The sequence below is a fragment of the Mus pahari genome, chromosome 5 (assembly GCF_900095145.1).
Source record: "Mus pahari chromosome 5, PAHARI_EIJ_v1.1, whole genome shotgun sequence".
NCBI classification, from domain to species: domain Eukaryota; kingdom Metazoa; phylum Chordata; class Mammalia; order Rodentia; family Muridae; genus Mus; species Mus pahari.
Genome location: NC_034594.1, coordinates 15,486,602 through 15,500,026, shown reverse-complemented (window position 1 = coordinate 15,500,026; position 13,425 = coordinate 15,486,602). Strand labels below are relative to the sequence as shown.

Below are 13,425 nucleotides of genomic sequence, written 5' to 3'. Positions count from 1 at the left end.
CTCTCTCTCTCACACACACACACACACACACACACAAAACAAAAACCACAAACCTGTAGAGTCCGTTTTGTGTTAGCCAACTTCTCCTGGGGATGGTGCCTGCCCTGGAGTGTGGTTGATACACATAGTAACATCCACTGTAGAAAACTGATCCTCTCTTTCCCAGCAAGTGTCAAAAAAGATTTAATTTTTAAATTAATGCACACCTGTGCATACATCAATACACAATAGGCATGTTCCCATGATAGGCGTGTTCCCACCGATGCCTCCAGAGGCCAGATGAGGATATAGGAGCCTCTGAAGCTGAAGTTATCAGAGGTTGTAAAGCAAGCAATGTCGGTGCTGGGAACCACACTCTGGTTGCCTGTAACCGCAGATAGCATTTATAAATGCCAAGCCATGTCTCCCACCCTTTAATGTTGGGTTATTCTGTTTACCACAGTGCTAGAAGCATATGTTTTTCTCAACCTACTTTAATAACAGTTCAACCTCCCTTCTAGTCCACCACCCACCAGAGGTAGTAGAAAAGAAAGGTTATTAGGATAAGGGGAAAGCAGACCTGTTTAGAAACAGTTTTTTGGGGGGCGACTCCAATCTTCACCATTCTCAGTCCAGTCCAGTAGCAAACACCAAACATGAATCAGCAGCTGCAGTCCAGTACACTCAGCAGACACCACACACATGAATCAGCAAGGGTAATTCAATCCAAAAGAAACTGCACCAGCTCAAGTCTACAGAAGCAGCAAGAAGTTGCAGGAACCTCACGAGAAGTTCTTTGGTGAGTCTCTATGGAGTCACAAGTGGAGCTCAGCCACTCAATGTAAGGTCAACGAACACATGCAAAGACTAGTGACACAGAGTAAGGCAAATCGACACCAATCCAATTGATGCTCCATCTTCCATTGTGTCTGGGGTCATATTTATATTCATTCTAAACATCACTCGTCCTTTCACGTGTCTGCTATAGCAAAACATCCGTTTACCTGTGTCTGCTTCAGCAAAACATCCTTTCACCTGTGTCTGCTTCAGAAAAGCATTCTCACCCATTTCTCTTTAGCAAAACATCCTTTCACCTTTGTGCACCAGCAAACCTTAATTTGACACAACTGACTTTCCAGAGAAACCAGACTTTTCCACGTCAGTCTCCATTTCTCCAGCACTAGGATCACAAGCACATGCACCACACCCAGCATTTTAACATGAGATGGAAAGTTGTGAATCAGCTATTTACAGTCACATGCAGAGAAACTGGAAGAGTAGCAAATGAACCCAAAGAAGGAGGGAGACAGAAAACAACAAAGGTGAGAAAGAGGTCAGTCAAACTGGGGATGGGAAGATGGCTCCATGGGTAAACTGCTTGGGGCACAAGCATGAGAACTGAAATTCAGATCCCTAGCACCCACAAACAAAGCCAGGCAGCATGTTCTTGTAACCCCAGTGGTGGGAAAAGGAGACAGGAGATTCCCCGGGGCTCACAGGTCAGCCAGCCTCGCTGAATCAATAAGGCCTGGGTTCAGTGAGAAGTTGTCTCAATAAGGTAGCAAGAGACAGAAGAAACACCTGTATCAACCTCTGGCCTCCACATGTGCCTGCAGAAACATGTACATCAAACATAACTTCATAGACACCCCACAAAAGACATCCATGATTAAAAACAGAAAATCAACAAAGGAAAAAGCTTGCTTCCATATGGAAACATACTACTGTAGAAGCTTCACACACACACACACACACACACACACACACACACACACACACACACACACAGCGGCATGTATGCATGTGGAGTTAGCCTATAAGGAGGGTAAATACCCTCAAACTAGATACCACAGGCTAGCAAATGGGTTACATAATCCTTTTTAGTTGTTGGCCAGTGGGGTTCTGTGGTGGTTTGAATGAGTGCCCCACCCCAAAGCTTATATATTTGAATAGCTAGTCACTAGGAAGTGGCACTACATGAAAGGTTTAGTCAAATTAGAAGGTGTGGCCTTCTTGAAGGAGGTGTGTCACTGGTGGTGGACTTTGAGATTTCAAAAGCCCATGCCTTGCCCAGGTTCTTTCTGTCAGCCTGCTGATCAGGATGGAGCTCTCAACAACTTCTCCAAGACCACGCTTACCATGTTTGCCACCACACTCCCCGCCATGATGATGATAATGGACCGAGCCTCTGGATTAAATTAATGAAATGCTTTCCTTTATACGAGTTGCTGTGGTCATGGTGTCTCTTCACAGCAATAGAACAGTGACTGAGACAAGTCCTACAGACTCCCAAACATGGCTCTTGGTTACCCTCCAGAACTTGACAATAAGACTGAAGACTTCACATGGTTGAGTCATAACATGGAAGCCAAGCGGGTACTCACCTGGATGCTTCCGCCCTACTGTCTGGCTTTCATGATGCTGGAAGATGCAGTCATGCTACTGGAGGAGGAAAGTAGTCATCGGTCTTGCCCCGCTGTGAAGGTATGAGCTATAACAATGCCTGGCCTGGCTAGAGATGCCCACTGATGTAATAACGGCATTGCATTAACAATACTTTCTGACTGTACTTAAGACTCAACCCATAACTGACGCCATTAATAGAGTCAAGAACCCACAGCTAGACAGGTCATAGACCCTAGGGAAGAGTCTACTATTATTAATGTGTTAATTGGACATCGATTTAAAATGATTCCTAATGATTTATTATTCCACCCTTAGCTCAGTACATCTCTCAATTCTCATCAGAGAAGCTCCTGGCAGCTAGCAGTTAACACGGAGACCCACATCTGGACAATGTGTAAAAAAGAGGAGACTGGGGTGTTCAACCTTAAATGGGACATTTATTTCACATCTCTCCTCCCAAGGCTTAGGAATCTTTGCAGAAGTGTGGGTAGAGAGATTTAAAGAGCCAGATGTGGCAGATGAGTTCAGTAAAACAGCGATTTCTGAACATAACACATATTAAATTGAAATTGCACATATGAATCCACCATGACTAGGACAACACACACACAAAAAAACCTTCGTAAGCTCACAGAAGAAAATAAAAATCCCCAATATGGGGTGGAGGAGATGGAAACCAAGTCCCATGCCTGGCTGACTGGCGTTTGTCATGGCAGTCGAGCCATTGGCATTTGAGAGCTGATGGGGGAGAGAAAGCATGTTTTCCTCAATGGCATGACCTCTTGCAGATAGACAGTACTCCTGGAGTTTTGCAGAAGTTGCCTGTAGTAAAGGAACTAGACGGGTAGAGACAGGAGGATCGTGAAAAATACAGTGGAAAATACAGAGAATCCAGATTGAATTGCTTCTGTGTGTCTGGAGTGAAAAAAAAAAAAAATCAATGAATAATCTCACGCCTACCAGGAAAGGCTATCTAGATGGGCGAGTTTTCTGTGTTTCTAGTGGGACTGCAGTTGTGACTTTACTGGAGCTACAAGCTTCCTCCGTGTGACTGTCCGTTTACACATCTGCAGGTCAGAAAGGCTTCTTCCTCTCAGAGTGCAGCATGGAGCAACCTCCTAACTCCAGGTAGTGTTGCCTCACGCTGATCCAAGGGACACAGAGATAAACAAGCACTCAGGCAAAAATGACTATTCCTAAAATTACCAGGAATTAAAGGTATCAAACCTCAAATGATTAAGCAGGGGAAACAAAAGCAAAACAAAACAAAAACCTGAGCAAATCTTGCAAGAAACAACTTGAACTTTTTAATGTGTCATGGTCACAAGCTTCACTTAGAACCTTGATAAAATAAGACTAGCTTAATTTTCAGTTTAGTAAATGCTGCTCTAGCTTGTCATTTTAAAGAAGTTTGTGTGTATGTGTGTACATAGTGTCTGTATGTGTTTGTGTGCACGTGGAGGTCTGAGGTTGATGATTGGTCTCTTCCACAGTTACTCTTTATATTTATTTTCTAGATAAGGTCTCTCACTGAATCTGTTTCCCAAATGGCTAGAGTCTCTGGCAGGCAAACTTTAGAAGTGTGTGAGATAGATTTATGTCAGCTTGACCCAAGCTAAGGCCATCAAAGAGCAGGGAAGCTCGGTTGAGAAAATGCCCCCCATAAGAGCCAGCTGCAGGAAAGCCTGGAGGGCATTTTTTAAATTAGTGACTGATGGGGAAGGGGCCAGCCCATCCTGGATGGTGTCATCCCTGGGCTGGTGGTCCTAGGTTCTATAGGAAAGCAGGCTGAGCAAACCATGGGGAGCAAGACAGTGAGCAGCACCCTCCATGGCCTCTGCATCAGCTCCTGCCTCCAGGTTCCTGCCCTGTGTGAGTTCCTGTCCTGACCTCCTTCAATGATGAATTGTGTTGTGGAAGTTTAAGCCAAATAAACCCTTTCCTTCCCAGGTTGCTCTGGCCATGGTGTTTCACAGTGGCAGTAGAAACCCTAAGGCTCTCCCTGCTTCCAGTGTTGGGGTTACAGGTATGTGCCACTATGCCTGACGTTTACAGGGGTTCTGGGAATTTGAAATCAGCTCTTCAAGTTTGTGCAGCCACCTCTTCTCTGGTTTATTAATGATGAACACATTTGTAAGTTTCTTTTTATTCTGTGTGCATATGTCATTCTTAAAGTTATGTGAACTTTCTGATGGCACAAGGTAGAATTAATACTTAAGATTATAAAATGAACATTTACGTTTGATCAGACCTAATCACCACCCTGGCTAATCTCCCACTGTGAGGTCGAGAGACAACTCGGGAGATAATTTCCACAATTTTCAGGTAAATTAGAGCTCTGTGCTAACTAATGGCTACTGAACTGATGCCACGGTCATTTCAAAGATAAAATCCCGAGTTGGTAATTACTAGCCATATTTTTTCCCACGCATTCTCCACTGTCTGAGTGTTATAGACAGGTTTTATGTTAAGTTGGTTAATAATTGTCTTTTCTTTTTTCTTTTTTTTTTTAAGATTGAGATGTACCATGACATCTGTAGATGTTATGTTCTTAGCTGCCTACAGCCTGAAGAGTATTCATCATTCATTTATTTAGACAGGCTGTCACTGTTGCCACCCGGGCTGGTCTTGAACTTGCTATCACCCTCTTCCTTCAGCCTCCTAAGTGCTGCAGCTCCAGGTGTTTCCCTCCTCGGGCAGCTTAAGGAGTTTTTAAATAATGTTTTGAAAAAAAACCTAATAAAATACTTTAATATTACTCATTAAATATTTATAAAATAAAATTAAATAGTATTTAATTAATAAATATACTTTATTTAATAAATGCTACACTTAATATGAAATACTATGCTGGCTAAAAGTGAAAGCATTTGGCTTTCACTCTGACAAGGCAGATTCTTCTGTTCCTAATAAGCTGTGGTCGATTGCTATTACTCTGTCTAATAATTCACACACCAGAAAGTCTGTGGGTCACAGTCATCACTGACTTTATGTTATCTCTTTATGCTCTTTGTAATGAAAACAAACAAACAAGAGCAACCCTAGAAGTCCCCTACTGAGGAAAGAGTTGAGATCCTTTACAATTGTTTTTATTTAAAATACTTTGTCACCAAAGTATTTGGTTAAGTAGGCAAACAGGTGATGTCTTGGTAAGTAACTGTGGTTGCCGTGTAAGCACGAAGATCCAAGTTTGAATCCCTTAAGCACTCACATAAAACACTGTGCATGAGCCTAACCTACCAGTACCCTGGGTGGCAGAGACAGGAGGGCCCAGGTGTTTCATTGGCTACCAGCCAAGCTATTGGTACACTGAGAGATCCTGTGTCAAGGGAATCAAGGCAGAGTGCAAGAACAGGATGCCTGATGTCTTCCTTAGCCTCTGCTTGTGCAGAGGTGCACATATTGACATACACAATCACACACACACACACAGAGTCAAGCATTCTTCTTGGTCACTCTTGATCTCATCTCAGTCAGCGTTCAGACACAACAGCTCTTGATAACAACAATGTACTAAATGACAACCTTTGCACCTATCTCTCTGAGACTTCCCAGAAGACCTAGGGAAAGCCGTGTAAAACATTTCTTCTTTCACCTGTACAGAAACCAAACACTGAAGCTTGTGTGGTGTGTTACTACTGGTGGATGGCTTGAGAAGAGACACCAGACACTAAGAGGTGCTTAGCTTTTCCTGAGCTGAAGCCATAGGGGTAAAGTGACAACAATATTTCAGAATCTATACAATCTTGTATGTTGCCTGGTGACTAGCTGTCCCTGAGTGACGTTACTTGCCAGAGCCCTGGTGCTGCTGTGTGTTGCGTCAAATAAAGGAATGGTGTCATCAATCCTCATGTCACTGATGCACGAAATGCTGGTGGGGTCTCAGCTTGGCCTCTTCAAGCTTGAATCTAGCTTTTGACCCGTCAGTGGGCCACAGCACTGACTTCCCATCATCTCCCTACAGATGCGATGGCAAACGGTTGCTCTGCCTCACTCCATCCTCGTGAAATCTATGGCTGTCCCTCACATTACCTTAGTGTGTTCTGACCGTGTATGTGCTCACATAGTCATGATAGAACCTTATGTTCAAAAATTATCACCATATTAGTTATTATAGAAAAATACTCTGACCAAAGCAACATAACAAAGAAAATGTTTTGGGTCTTTTGTTTGTTTGTTTCATTTGTTTGTTTGATTACAGATAGAATTCACCATAGCAACATCCAAGCAGCAGGGTGAGACGTTGGCTGACCACACACATCCTAAAAGCTCCAAAACCTTCCCAAGCAAGTTCAGAGGTCAAGGGATCAAATCTACAAGGGATCAAATCTACAAGGGATCAAATCTACAAGTCAAAGAAGGACTTTGGAGGTCTAAGAAGGTCCTTACAGCCACCTGCCATCTTTCTTTCTTTCTTTTTTGTTCAAAAACAATTTTTATTAGATATTTTCTTCATTTACAATTCAAATGCTATCCCGAAAGTCCCCTCTCCCCCCCCCTGCTCCCCAGCCCGCCCTGCCATCTTTCATACACAGTTCATCGTTTTATATTACAGTTTTGTTGTTGTTGTTTGTCTCATTCTGATGCTTTGGCTGCCAGCCCGAATGTTTATTCTTTGGCAAGAAGATGGGCTCAGAGCCCAAAAGGATCCTGCCAGGTGTATTCAGGTGCGGGCTTCTAACTAAGCCAGGGGGCTTCTAACTAAGCCAGGGGCTGGAGAGCCCTAGGGGGAAAATGATGGCTGCAAGCAGGATGGAGCTGAGTAAGAATTTAAAACAACCAAATGAGAGGCTGCGGAGGGGATGGCTCAGTGTGTAAGGGCATTTGCTAAGCAAGCAGGAAGACCTTCCCTGGCCCTCATGCTAAAACAAAACAAAATAAAAACAAACAAGACAAAAACCAAAAAACCAACAACAAACAAAAACCAACCAAACCAAAAACAAGACAAAACAAACAAACAAACAAAACCCAGCACAACATCATGTGAGAGCAGAAACAAGGAGTTGCTAGAGCTTCCTCCATCCTCCTACTCTGAAGGAGTAGGAAAGAGAGCAGTGGTCCTCTGGCCTGGGCATGTATCCTGTGCACACAAGCTTATACAGGCACCCCGCCCCTGTGTATGCACACAAAGAAAGCCAGTGCGCTTAGGGAGGAAGACCCTGGTTTTTATTTGGAACACTGCTGACATTTTAATGCAGTGTTTCTGAATTGGCAAAGAGCTCCTTCTAAAGATAAATAATCTTTAACTCACCAGCAGCCATTTAGACCTGGCTTTTGGAAACTGAAAGTGAACATTTGTCTATGTGATACATTGTTTCCTTACTTTCCTACACCAGGCCGACCCTAGAATTTGAGAACTCTTCTTGGCTATTCTTATTTTCCTGGGTATATAAATAATTACAGGCTTAGTAAGACATCTATCCTCCCTCACAAGCCCGCACATCTCTCCAAGAACCTGTACGTAGTTAATGGTAGCTGTGGGAAGGAGAGATGTTTTCTTCAGTGGTGTAGCCACTGGTAAGATGCTCATATTGTGTCAGGGCTCATCATCCACACTCCTGCAAGCAACCTTAAGCTCATCAGAACACACACACACACACACACACACACACACACACACACACATACACACACACAGCATGGATGAAGAACAAAGGCTAATTAGGAAAGGGAATGATGGGAGTAGGAAGTGAAGGGTAGGGTAATGGGATGGATATGCCTGGGACATTGTCTGTGTTCATGAAACCCATTATGATGGACAATTGAGACACAGTAACAAGTCATGTAAAAATAGTCTGGTCTCCTTGTAAGGAAGGCAACTATTGGAGATGCTGACTACAGTGCCCAGGCTGGACCAGCCTGTTTAAGAAGGATGCTCTGTTAAAGAAAGGCCTTTATGGCGGGACACTTACAAAGTCTTCATGGAAAAGTTGGCCACTCTCCTGGCTCACAGGTCCCCAGCTTTGAAGACTAGAAGGGAAAGTCACTCTTTCTAGCTTTCTGGGAAAGTTTAGTGTATTTTAGAAACATCAAGAAATGAAGAATTTTGGCCGTGAGATGGCTCCGCTGGTAAAGGTGTCTACTGACAGATGGAAAAGCCTGGGTTTGACCCCTGGGTTCCACATGGTGGAAGCAGAGAAAAGACTCCCTTGAGTCGGCCCTCTGACCTCCACATGATTGCCACAGCAAGTGCAGGCAGGTGTGTGCACACAAAATAATCAATTAATTCATTAATTTAATATTCTAAAATAAAGTTTAGATACTCAGAACTTGGATATCAAAAGCAAAAACAAATGAAGTCCACAAAAAATGTACAGGTGGAGAGTTCCTGGCTCGGCTTCCCGCCCCCTCAGATGCCTGTAAATGGAAGAGCTCATATGATCAAACCTTGGGTTTTCCTAGCTTCTCCAACAAATTCAACACAAACTGCTTCACGGGGGTAACTAAAACTATACACAAAAAGGTTTTCAAAGAAACACTCAAATAATATTGAACAAGAACAAACTGGAGAACCATGCTCCCACGGGGCTTTTGTAAAAGGTACCGTATTGGCTATTTTTCTGTTGCGGTGACAAAATACTATCGACAAAGCCAACTCGAGGAGTTCATTTGGGCCTCTGGTTCCTGAAGAATACAACCCTTCCCACAGCCGTTGGGAAGGCCTGGCAGCAGAAAGCCGAGAGATCACCTCATAACCACACAGGAGTCCAAGGGAGTAAGCAGGAAAGGAGAGAAGGCCATAAACCTTCAAAGCCCACCTTGGGGACAGATGTCCTCCTGCAAGGCTCTGAGAGCTCAGGGACAGATGTCCTCCTGCAAGGTTCTGAGAGCTCAGGGACAGATGTCCTCCTGCAAGGCTCTGAGAGCTCAGGGACAGATGTCCCCCTGCAAGGCTCTGAAAGTTCCTCAACTGATCCAAAAGGCACCACCAACCATTCAAATACAGGAGCCTGTGGGGGACACTTCTCATTCAAACCACAAGGGGTGCAAAAGGAAGCAGTGTAGCCTGATGATCTCATCCTTTCTGCTAAGGTCTCGGTGAAGCACAGGCTGCCCTCAAATTCTCAATCCTATTGCCTATGTGCTAGGGTACAGATGTGTGCTGCCACACCCAGCTGTGCTGGGGTCTCCTCGAGGACAAGAAATGGTTCTATCATCGTCTCTAGTGTCTCTAGTGTGCCACGAGCAAGTATCAGTACCGCCACAGATGTGTCAGCAAACGGGGGCCAGGCATGCAGCTGAAGCCTGCAGATCAAGAACATGGAAGAAGTGTGAATTCTCTCCTCGGAAGAAACCACACAACACAAGCCAGGCAAAAGCCCAGGAAGTGAGCCACCCAACCTGCTCAGGCCTGACTGAGAATCAACCGTTGTTCATCGGATGACACATCCAGGACAGGAATGGAAAAGCTAAGACCAAGTGACAGCTGAGAGCTCTGGAATCGACAGGGCTAGGGGTAGGAATGGTGGGGGTGGGGGTGGGGGTGGGGATAGGTGGGAGGAGTGGGGGGTGGTGAAGGGAGGGAGGCGAAGGGGGGTAGTCCACCCTCTAATCTCTGGTTCTAATGCTGTCTGCACTTGCTCCTCAGTTGCAAACCCAGGCCCCAGTACTCTCTTTGCTGCCCTTTCTGGGAACTTTCCAAACCACTTGGCAATAATCTAGTTGCGTGTGGTGGGTGATTTTTTTCTTTTTTTTGTTTTTGAGGCACAGCCTTATGTAACCCAGGTTTGTCTCAGATCTAAACATACTTAGCTTTTATGGTGCTGGGGTACGGTGCCAGGCTTCCTTCATGCATATTAGGTGAACATTTTACCCACTGAGCTGTGTCCCCGTCCCAGTACTAATTCAGCTAAGGATTAGCTAGGAACACTTTCCTAGCAATCGTCTTTCTTAGATGAGTTCAAGTCTCAAGCACAGGCTTTGTTGCAGAGTCAAATAACTGAACTGAAAACAGCATGCTACACATACCAGCTTCGTGGGAGTGTCCAGCTCAGAAAGACACCTCTAAGCTCAGACGTGGAGCTTCACAGAGTTTACTAGAAAAGCGTCGTGGTGGCTTGAACGTGCAAGGTCCCTCCAAGGCTCAGCCAATGACTTGTGGAATTATTCTGAATTGTATAGAGTCTTTGGGGAGGTGGAAAATGGCTAGAGGAAGTAGTTCCCTAGGGGCTGTGGAGCTGTGAGGGTTTTATCTGGCTACCGTTTGCAGCTTGCTTGCTCCCTGGCCAGCTATGGGGCGAGGAGGCTCGGACACACACTCCACTGCCATGGGATCCAACATACCTTTCCACCAGCATATCTGTCTAACACGATAACCCAAACAACTCTTTAGGCTACTTCTATCCAGTATGCTGTAACAGAGGCACAGAGCGTAACTAATACAGCACCAGGCATTTTATTTTAGTCTTAAGGTCATTTATAATTCATTTGAATTTTTCTCTACTCTTGATACTATAGAAAATCAGTGACCAAATGGATGCCATAGTGAAGGAACCAGGTCAGGTCAATGTTATTTGTAGTATGTGTGTGTGTGTGTGTGGGGGGGGTAACAGGAATTCATCTGCTTAGTTTGAGAGAGCACAGACAACCAGGTCTTGATCAAGGTAAATCATGATGCTGTCTTCCTACCCTCCCTCTATATAAAAACTGAAAGGGGAGGAATCACGAACCTCTGCCTGAGGGGCTGTAGGCAGCTAGAAAAATGTAAGACATTTTTTTTCAGTGCTATAGTCACTAGCAAGGTACTCATAACCCTGTAGCCATGATCCTGTAAGCAACCCCAATGAAAGACACACAGACACACAGACAGACAGACATAGACAGACAGACAGACAGACACACACACACACACACACAGAGAGAGAGAGAGAGAGAGAGAGAGAGAGAGAGAGAGAGCTGTCTCCTCCATCCTGATATTGTATTTCTCCTCCTCACTTGACACATACACACAGACCTGTGATTTGAAGTTCTGTTTTGCTATAACTGCTAAAAATTCATAACCCTGGAGAGTGTGTGAGCTGCCAAAACACTATTCCACGGTGCCCACTGAGCCTGCTCCACACCCAGCACACATATCACAACACGTCACATCAACCCAGACCTGAAAGAGCTCAGACATGGCAAGTCACTGTCTTCCTCTAATCCTGTTCAGGGCTCGAGACACCTTAATCCCTCCTCCCTTCACAGGGGCAAGCACTCCTCCCTAGCAGTCTTTCTCCAGCTAGATCACTTCGTCTGAGATGAAAGTCTACAGAGTTACTCAAGGGCTTGTTTTCTCAGTTCTCTGCAAGGATGGCACACACTGTAGGCGGGAAGAAAATGAATTCACCAAGTTCTGTGGCTGTCTCTGTGATTGGGAGCAGTTCCGCCAAGGAGTCTAGATGAGAGACACTGGTGATGTCAGCTTTTCACACAAATCGGCATCATACACAGAAGGACCTTCTAAGTTTAGCACCCATTCCTGCCCAGGCAAGGCTTGACCACCACAGCAGGGAATGGGGGCAGAGGATGGGAGTGGGGGCAGAGGATGGGACTGGAGCAGGAAGGATATAGATGTGACTGGAACTTCCCTCCCCAGCACCTCTGGATGCTGTCCAAGGATGCTGTCTTGTCTGTATATAAGATAGTTAATAAATCGATTAGTGTGTGGATCTGAATATATGTATACAATTCATATATTAGAATATGCAATAATAGAACAGCTTACAAACAAAGCTACAGATAGAAATAGGACTGAAAAATAGTCAATTTTGAAGCTTATTGCAAGTTTGATAGAATTTATGGTAATTCAGTGTCAGCTAGTAATTATATATTCTGCATTAGAATAAAAATAATAGCAGGGGTAGAAGGCTTAGAATAAATAAAAATTTAATTGGTGTAGCATATAAGGGAAAGTTAATATATTTAATTAGATTAGTTATAGAAATAAAGAGCAGTATTATAAGTAGAATAAAGATTATAATAATTGAGGATGAAACTATATTTATTACTTTTATTTGGAGTTGCACCAACGTTTTTGGTTCCTAAGACCAATGGATTACTATTATCCTATAAAAGTAAGAAAGCCATGTGATTAAATGGGGACATGAATTAGCAGTTCTTGCATNCTTTCTTGGTAAATAAGGAGGATTATTTCCTGTTATTAGATTCACAGTCTAATGTTTTTTAAAACCATATTTACATAGTGTTAAGCCTGTCATAAATTTAGGATTATAATTAATAAAATAAGTGGAATAATATGAGTATAAGTTCTCATGTATGTGAAGGTTGTAAATTATTTATATGATTAATTAGTTTGCCTCATTGGGTTGTAGCAGTTACTTTCCAGATAACCTCCTGCCATGTAGGGGATCTGACATTTGCTTTGGAGTCTCAAACAATCCTGAATAATGTTGCTCTCTACTCTGTGGTCATACATTGCAGGACAGCTCAGAACCACTCAAGAAGCAGCCCTGTGTAGTGTGTTACCTGGTGCCCATTCCGGACCTTCAGGTAGACGTCACCACGGTCTCTGGGATTCATCACCCTGCCCCAGTGCCCTGGGCTGGGCTTGGGGGTCTTTGGATCTCAGGCTGCCTAACACGCCCTTGCCATCTCTGCTATCTGATTCTGTCTTATTGGTACACAAATCCTGGGACAGAAAGAAAAGGGAAGAGGGCTCTGGGCGTTCAAGTCATGGGGTCACCAAAAAAAGAGTCTGGGCTGGGTTTGCAGTTCTAGAAGCCAGAGGAAGTATATACCTTCCTACTCCAGAACACAAGGTATGCTTCGGGGTAAAGCCAGGGGAAAGGGCTGATGTCGGATTGATTGAAGTCTCTCTGAGGATACCATCTCGGTGCTCAAAGGGGTTGGTTCTATTTAAGCTCAAAAGGAGGAGAAACAGTTTCAGGGAAGGGGAGTCATCAAGGGATAAGAGCTATCATAGTAGAAACTGAACCGTGGGGCTGAAGACATCGGTTGGGATATCAGACTTTTCTGAATGTCATGTGTCAGAGAGAGAGAGAGAGAGAGAGAGGGAGAGAGAGAGAGGGAGAGAGAGAG

General features: G+C 44.2%; 1 protein-coding gene across 4 annotated transcripts in view; it reads right to left on the bottom strand.

Annotated features, from left to right (window-relative positions):
* The window catches only part of Arhgef4 (Rho guanine nucleotide exchange factor 4), a 136,180-nt gene that overhangs the window by 49,699 nt on the left and 73,056 nt on the right, over positions 1-13,425 (bottom strand). The gene's annotated exons all lie outside the window — the stretch shown is intronic.